The 9,298-nt window shown below is 41.1% G+C and overlaps 1 long non-coding RNA gene across 1 annotated transcript; it reads right to left on the reverse strand.

The window, feature by feature from the left end:
* Nucleotides 1–1,577: 1,577 nt before the first annotated feature.
* Nucleotides 1,578–8,928, reverse strand: LOC141417351 (uncharacterized). Its single transcript, XR_012441884.1, has 2 exons — nucleotides 5,114–8,928; nucleotides 1,578–2,021 (listed from the first exon to the last, which is right to left on the reverse strand). It is a non-coding gene; the product is annotated as an uncharacterized lncRNA (long non-coding RNA).
* Nucleotides 8,929–9,298: the final 370 nt, after the last annotated feature.

The raw sequence follows: 9,298 nt of genomic DNA on the forward strand, positions 1-9,298 counted from the left end.
AGACAGAACATCCAGGCAGAGCACTTTGGATGCTCTCTACAAGAAGCTGTCATTTTGAAGTGGATGTGATCTTGGCATTGATATTGTCTGCAGTGCATGCTATTTTTTAGGCAGGTGTTCTGCTACCTGAGCCATACCCTCAGCCTCCAGTGCATGCTATTGTTTTGACTGTGTCTACTGTGTGTTCTAGACATGTTTGGTATGTTATGTAATTTGATTCTCAGAATAACCTCATGATGTAAGAATCACTATTCCCACCGTATAGACAAGGAAATTGAGTTATAACATGGTAAGTTATCATGCTCAAAAGAACACACAGGTTCCCTTAGTTGTGGTAAGATACAAAACTGACTCCAAGTTTATGGTCTTAACCTCTCACCAGGCATGTTTACCTGGACAGGCCAAGTCAGATCTGCCCCTGATTGATAATACTCCATGGGATTTTTTTGTGTGTCCTATGCTCTTTTCTTGGCCTTCTAATATCTCTGCCCCATCCAGTTTCCTTGTCTTGGTTCTGAGTGTTTTTCTTTGGCATTTGTAAAGTAAATCTGCTTTGCAGTCAACACACAGCATATTTAAGAGAAAGTGTTTGTCTTATGTTGTGTGTTTTAGGCAACATAATTATCCACTTCTAGGAACTCTTCTGACAGTTTACAAACCTCAGATTATAATTGGAAGGCAGCTGAGTACCACAACAACCCACAAGGAACATACAGTCTGTGCCGCTTGGGAAAAAGCACCTCCTCTGAGTCCTATATAACACTGTTATTAAGTATTACCAACTCTGCCCATCCCTGGTGCAATGCAGCAAAAGCCATACTGCATGCATATCTTCAAATAAATACAATAAATCAGATTTTAATTTTTAAAATGGATTCCTTAGGCTTTCACTCAGAGCCTTGCAGGACAGTGTCAAACAGCCGCCACTGCTGGTGAAACATGGTATTACAAGTCAGTTCTAAGAACTTTTTAAAAAAATGTTTTTATAAGTATATAGTAGTTGTACAGGGGATTTTGTTGTGATATTTCCTTATATGCATATAATGTACCCCCGTTTGGTTCATCCCCTCTATTATTCTCCCTCTTCTCTCCTTCTTAAAATGATTTCAACAGGTTTCAATGTTCCATATTTGTACAAGTGTAGAAAATACATCAACCATATTCACCCTCCTTTACTGTTTACCCTCCTCTTCCTGGGTAGTATCCTCTCCTTAATATGACCTGTTTTGCATTCCTGTCCTTCATTGTTTAAGTGTCTACTCATTGTTCAGGGTGGATTTGGCTTGGTATTTGACCAGTAACTATATTGTACCTTAACCAGTCTGACCCCCTCTGTTACTCTTCCTTAGCAGCCTTAGGAAAGGGCACTTGCACACGTGTACCCATGCATGAGAGAAAGTATAGAGAGACAAATTTAGGGGCCCACTATGGTACTGGCCACCTGAGGGGAGTGTCACATAATAGAGGTGGAATCTTTGACTAAGAAGATATTAATATGGTTTTAGAAATAATTGTCTAAACAATTTGGAATGGACTAGTAATTTTTCAGGGAGCTGTATTACTCGTTCAATGATCAATATGTTTAAATATGTTTAATGATATTTAATCTATTGCATTCTCGTCAATACAGTTAGAATCATTTGTTATATATACATCACATTATTTAATCTTCAAAATAATCCTGTGCATAGGGACTATTATCTGTATCGTATAGAAGAGGAATCTTGACATAAATTGAGTAGCTGTTCCAAGATTGACTACTTAGTGGGTAACAGAGTTGAGACTGAAGTGGAAGCCATTTGACTCTGAAGTGTGGATTCTTCAACCTTATACTGTAATATCTATGGCTTCATACATTGCCCTATCTTTCAGTCATAAAGATGCCATAGAGTGTGCTAAGAGGACGGGGCCATATTTAGAAGGTCAATAATGGAAGGAGATAGAAGATTTCTGTCTAATAGAAGATCCAGGAGTATGTCTTGAAGGATGAGTGCCATAACTTCTTATGATTCGTGTTGATGCTGTGTAGAAGGTAGTAGAGATGATTACCACAAACACAGCACTATTCTTCTGGGAGGACGGGAAAGGTATGTAGAAGGTAGATGGTACAGCACATTTTTTCTTTATATCTGGTAGCACCACTCCTATGCACAAACTCTAGTTACATGCTGACCTTGTACTATTGCTAAGTACTGGAGGTCAAATGATGAGTGAGACAAATATATCCTGTTTCTGATGGAGCCAGCAGTCTAGTCAAGTACATATATATATATATATATTGGTTTAGGTTGGGTTGCCCAGAAGTAAACCTTTCTTAATTGAGAGATTTGAGTACACATGGTTTATCTGTAAGGCGATACCAGAAAGTCCCAGTAGGCATTCCCATGCCTCCCTCTCTAACACGCAACCCTACCCAAAGATCCTGGTCCCTGGGACTCAATGCTGCCTTCCCAAAATCTCCTCAGAGGCATCTTTCCATCCTGTTAGACAGTTTTCTCCATAGGATTCAACTGCAATTTTATAATGGAAATTAAGAAGAAAATCCAATTCCCTTTCTACAACCAAAAGGTGCTAGCCATAAAACACTGGAAATCATTTTATCTCTGTATTAACCAGATCATAGACGAATAAAATTAGAACTGTTTCACCTACTCTTACCCTTTTCTTCATAAGAAGCTATTATCCATGGAGAGAGAATTTTATCGATTGTTTTGTACCATTTGGTAAACATGGTTGGCCAAGTGTGGAGAAGAAGATACCACAAAGGACTGAGTAAGGAATTTAAATGAAGCACTTTATGGTTTTGAAACCTCATTCCTGCTAAAAGATAATTTCAGAGTGATTTCTTTTATTCCCTTCCCTTGCATATCATCTAGGGTTTTCCCCTAGTGGAATGCTATATGATTCCTTGCATGAATCATCATACAATAATGCTGTCTGCTTCTTCCAAATGCTGCATAGAGCTGTGTTTTCCCCAAAGTACTTTGATATAGATCATTGTGAGTAATGGCGATGGGAAAGGGATATAAAATTCAGGTTCAGAAGCAAACAAAGCATTTACTCCTCAGATAAAGTTCAACAGAAGCTAGGCAGAGAGAGAACTCCTCCCTGCACTGTTTCTTTTTTCTTTCTTCTGAGCCAGCATCACACTATAAATTAGGATGGACTAGCCCTCCAGCTAACTCACTTTCTTATTTCCCTGACATCTCTGGTTTGAGCTGAGAGACAATTTCCTTGGGAGTTGTGTTTTATTATTTTATTGGCCCATATCCAGTTTGTTAAGGCTTTCTCGAAGTCATGACCATGTGATGCTTTCAGACCTTGATGTGACTCAAAATACTTAATTTGAGAAGGGCACACCTTGGCTTTTCTTCTTTTTATGTTAAATCTCAGGAGATGGAGAAGCATTCTTCAGTAGCAGGAATCATACCTATTCCTTTCAGTATGTACTTCCTCTTCACAGTAGAGAAGGGTTTTGCACAAAGTAAGTGGATGGGAAGTATTAGCCGTATGGTTCATCCATCCATCTATCCATCCATCCACTCTATCTGTCCATTCCTACGTACTTACTGAGCAAAGCGAAAGGAATACATACTGGTTCCAAGCTTTGTTCAGATTCCAGTTTTTCTACTTCACAGCTATATGTAGTTTAGGTTCTGAAAGGGTAAGACAGTTGCCCAGATTGAATGAAAACCTGAATACCTAATTTTCAGGCATGAGATACCATGACAAACTCTTCCAAGTAGTATTTCTCACGTATAATACTTGCTTGATGCACAATAATTCCTTTTCTGCTTCTTTTATGGGTAAGGCCTGGAACAAATCCCTGATGGAGAGGCCGACATGTAAATAAGGTGGTGCAATGTCCCAAGGAGGCATAACAAGGTAATCAGTGTCTAAGTGCAGGTCCTGTGGTTGGATGGGCTGTGAATGACTCACCTCTTCTTAGCGGTGTAATCATGGTCAAGTTCCTTAATCGTTCTGTTGCTTCTTTTTCTAATGTGTAAAATGTGGATATGGGTTATACCATCTCCACAAATTTACAGGGAGATTAAAAGATGGGTTATACCATCTCCACAAATTTACAGGGAGATTAAAAGTGGAAATCCAAGTGAATGTCTTAGAGAAATACAAATAGCATTTTGTAACTTCCCTTGTCGCATGGCATAACACTTCAGCAACCATTTAATTTGAAAAGGTTAGCATTCTAGTTCAACCCTTTCTGAAGTCTGTTGAATGGTAGAGTGGTCTCTTAGGATTGTTGATTGATGCAGGGTTAAAAGGGATTGTATTGTCAAATTAGCCTGGGACACCTTGGGTCAAATGTAACTAACCATTTCTCCTTAATGTGGATTTAGAGCCTTTTGCTAGCATGATTTTTGAATCTCCAATTGGGGATAGAGAATACAGCTTCATCCTGACTTCCTTGACTCCCATCCCTTTTCCATTGAACTTTACAATGCTTACATTCTTTGGGATATCATTTGGGGAAGGCTGCTATAGATAAATGATAAGTATCTCTGAGTACCTGCTCAGGGCTAGACTCTGTAAAGGAAACAACAGGAGAAAATGCATGACCCTGCCTTCATATTGCTGAGGCTTGCCAAGAGAAAATAGACCCACAGATAGTTTTGGGAAGACTTAACTTTAAATTGGGAACCAATATTATGAAACAGATGAAATGGAACTTGTCTGGGGCACAATAGAGAGTGGTGAGGACTGTGGTAGACAAGAGAGAGTATGGAGGGATATCAACTCAACTTTGACTCATTGTTTCACTCAGTTTTTCTTTCACTGTGTCATACCTGAGAGAAACAATTTAAAAGGGGGAAACTTGTTTTGACTCAGTTTCAGAAGTTATGGCTGGCTCCATTATTTCTGGATCTGTGGTAAGGCAAAGCATTATGGCAGATGGGTCTAGTGGAACAGAGCTGCTCACCTCCTGGTATCCAGGAAGCAGACAGAGAGATGCAGGAAGGAGCCTGGGACAATACAGCTTTCATGACATGTCTCCAGTGACCTACTTCCTCTAGCTCCCCCTCTGAAGTTTCCACCACCTCCAAAATGGCACCATCTGCTGTGGACCAAGCCTTATTCAAACCATAGCACCTACCATTGACACTGAGGATGTGAGCTCAGGGTTGCTGGGTCTTCCAAGTATTCATAAGGATCCAGAAGTCTGCATTTTTATCTGAAATATACCTGACAAGTGCCACCTAGGATAGAAAAGTATATTAGTGAACCAAATTTAGCCCAATTTGTAATCTTTGCTGATACTGATTCCCAGGCAGATATAATTTTGCCCCTTGGGACATTTTTGACTGTCACAACTGGCACCATAAGCAACTAATGGTTAGATGGCAGGGGTACTGTAAAACATCCCATAATTCACAGGACAGTCCCCTGCAAACAATTACCCTATCCAAAATGTTAGCGGCACCAAGGTTGAAAACCCTATTCTAAGCTTTGGATCCTTACACGTCAGGAGTCAGGAGGTCTGTGGTTTTGACTTGTTGCCTGTGTCACTTTGGAAATGTCCTTGTTCTGGTTGGTCAGAGAAGGTACTTTGACTAATTGATGCTCAAGGGACTTTCCAGCCCAGGGGCTGAGGTCACATCAGTCCTCATGTTGGCAGTGACCTCGCACAAGGTCTCTTTGCAGAAATGACATCGATTGGAAATGATAGCTACTGATGTGAGAACACACACCAGGGGATGTTCCTAACCTGGAATGCTGTTTTTCCTTTCAAATGAGTTCAGAGGTCTGTTTCATGCATGTTCCCCCTCCAGACACTGGAATAAACTTGAAGTTGATGTTAGAAAGCTACTAAGTCATTCTGGACAATTTTGTTTTAGAACTGTTAATCTTCTGTTAAGAGGATGAATCAAAGGACATACTTAATGTAACATGCCACTGGCTTTCTGAATAGAGACGGCTTTTCAGATATTGGTTTGAGTTTTGGCATTGCATGTGCCTGTTTATTTAGGAGGTCATCCAAAGTTGTTCTTTTGTCTTAAGGATAGACGTGGAACAGAGGTAGGCTGCAAGATGAGGTGCATGGAGGGGAAGGGATGATGCTTTGACCAGGGCAAGCAGTCACAGAGGGGGACAGAAAGTCCATGAAGGTACCAAGGACTGAAGTCCCCAATACTTGCAACTATCACATTACTGTGTATGCCCATCTTCACCCAGGGTAAGTCACTTAGGCTGCTGGAACCAAATGTCTTAAACTGAGTGGCCTATGAACAAGAGAGTTGTTTCTCCCAGTTCTGGAAGCTAGAAGTCTTAACATCAAGATGTCAGAGGATTTGATGTCAGGTGAAGTCCTTTATCCTGGTTCATAGAAGAGAGGCTTCCAGTGTGCCTCCTTAGACGGAAGGGCTGAGGGTTCTCTTATGGTCAACTTTCTTAAGGACATCAAGGCCACTCACGAGGGCTCTGCTTCCATCACCTAATCACCCCCGAAAGGACCCACCTCCTAATATCACCTTGAGGCTGAGGACTTCCTTGTATGAATTTGGATTCAATACCTTATATCACCCTTGGGAACATCGTATCTTTCCTCAACATGTTGGAGGATTTCCCACACTGAGGTAGACTAGGGAGAAAGGGCTTTCTGGAACACTGGAAGGGGAGACAGGCATGCTGTTTAGGGATTTCTGGGTGCTGAACCGACTTCCCTTCCCAGAGTAGGTGTGGCCTTTTCTGATGCTGAATTTCATTCAGGGAGTCAGGCATTGTCAGTGTTTTCTTTAACACCAGCATGTAAATTGTATGCTAAGTTCTTCTGGAATGGTAATACAAACCTGAGGTTATGATAGCTGTGGTGAAGCAAAACTCTGCCCGGTGTATATAGGGCTACCTGCCCCTGTGCACCAACTAGGGGCTCTGTGACCTAGAGGAACAGCCCCAAAGCTACACCTTCTTCTCTGAGGAGTGATCAGTCTTCAATAGCTTCCTAACCCTTGGTTTATCAGGTTGGGAAATTAGTCTGCCCATAAGGTAGGAGAGTGAGCAAATGCAGACAGTCCCTGTCCACACTCACATGTGGAAATGCAGTGTACAGAGTCACTTAGCTCTCCCTTGAAGCAGACCTTCAGGACAAATTATGCATTTGGAAGAGGATCCCAGGAATCACTGGCAGTAGAGTGGGGGAGTTAGGCAGGGATTGAAAGGAAAATAGGAGAAGGGAACATCTCAAGCAAGCAGGTAGTTGGGGCTTGTCCCTACTGGGGAATCCCAGAAGACAGTATGGAAAGTGTTTGTGAGTTGTCTCAAATGGCTATGGATGAACCTGGGAATAAGGAGTCTCTCATAGCAAGGGTCCTTAGTCAGAGAGCAGGAGGTTATGTCAGCTATCAGGTCTAGGAGTGTAGAGGTGAGTACTAGGGTTGGTGAGGGTTGGCATCACTGAAGCACATAGATCTAAATTGTTATTATCATCATACAATCTTATAAATGCAGTCAATATCCTTATGCTTATAGCTCTTACAGATAACTCTGAAAAATAAAACATGCTTGAATATTACCTCTGTTTTCAGTGGGACCAGGGTTTGAACTCAGGGCTTCATGCTTGCAAAGCAGGCACTCTATCCTAGAGTCAGGCTTCCAGTTTATTTTGCTCTGGTTATTTTGGAAAGGGGGTCTCATGTGAATATTGCATTTTTAAAGCAGCAAAATGCAATGTGAGTCAAAAATAACAATAATTTGATGTGAAATATGGTACTGTTTGGTCAAACCAAATCAAGATTTACAGGGAAAATGTACTGACTAACAAGATGCAGTGTTTTGAGCCCTATATGGCCACAGTATTCTGTGAGAGCTATTTTCAAGCTGCTACAAAAAGAATCCTATAGCTATGAGGTCATGCTGCCTTGACTCAACCCAAGTGCACCAGTTTGTATTCACTTTTTCACTAGACAAGGTTCTTAATTGGAAGTGGCTGATTTAGTATGTTGAGGAAGGAAATCATCTGAAAGGTTGTCAGGCAGCCCACAGAATCCCTGAGAAGTCTGCAGAAAGGTTTGAAGAAAAGGCATGTTTGTAAAACCAAGAAAGACCAAGGTATTTGCTATGGTTTGAGTGTGTTCCACACAGTTCCCCGTGACAGAATCTTGGGCCCTGCTTCTGTGTGGTGGTGTAGAAGTGTTGTAGTCTTTAAGAGGTATGGCCTAGGCCATGGGGTATTGCCTCAGACAGGATCAATGGTGATCACATGGAGTGAATTAACTATCAGAAGTGAGTTGTTGTAAAGCCAGGCCACCTCAGGCTAGATGCCCTTAATCCTAGCTACTCAGGGGGCAGAGATAAGAGAATAATGGTTGTGAGATCAGTCCTGGGTAAAAGCATGAGACTATCTGAAAAATAAACTAAAGCAATAAATAAGTAAATAAATAAATAAAATAAACAAAAATGCCTGAGGGCGTGATTCATGTAGTAGAGCACTTGCCTGGCAAGCACAAGACCCTGAGTTCAAACTCCAGTAGAAATAAACAAACAAACAAATACACATAAAGCCAGGCCACTTCACACGCTTGACCTCTTCTGCACGTGGCCATTCCCTTTTCCACTTGTTTGCCATGTTGTGACACAGCCAGAGGGACCCTCACTAGAGCCTGACAGGTGGGGCTGCCCAATCTTAGGCTTTCAGCCTGGAAACTTATGAGTTAAATAAACCTCTTCATAAAGCACCCAGCCTTAGGTATTTTGTTATGGCAATGCAAGGCAGACTGATACGGTATTTATAAAAATACCAAAATGCTCCAGAAAAAAGTGCTGGGGGAATATTAAAGGACAACTTGGCTTTTCCCAGGCCTTGCCCTGTAAATAAAACTGAAGGGAAAATCTATTAACCAAGACGCCTTGAGTAGCTGTTCTCACTGACTTTGGTTAACACACTGGAGCTTCTTGTAAGGGGAGGAGCAGATGAAGATTTGATGATTTTTGATAGAAAATGTTTTGATAGTAAATTTACTTTACCACCTTTTCTTCAATTATGTAAAAAAGAAAATTATTCCCATAAGAAGAATATTAGAGACAGATGGGCTGTATAATCTATTTAAAATTATTCTCCATCTGTATTTTGGGGCATCTGGGTATAAGCTTGGGATTTCACGGGAAAGCATATGTTCAGAAGTGAAAGTCATTTTCAGAGAGACAGAGCTCAAGTGAGAAGATTGTCGCATGCATGGAAGCTGCCCAAGACAGACATCAACAGACAGTCGTTGAAGGATGTTCCAGCTGGTGAGCAAGAAGCATCTAGAAAAAGTAGGTTCAAATAAATGAAAATTTAAATACT

The sequence above is a fragment of the Castor canadensis genome, chromosome 15, assembly GCF_047511655.1.
Source record: "Castor canadensis chromosome 15, mCasCan1.hap1v2, whole genome shotgun sequence".
Taxonomy (NCBI): domain Eukaryota; kingdom Metazoa; phylum Chordata; class Mammalia; order Rodentia; family Castoridae; genus Castor; species Castor canadensis.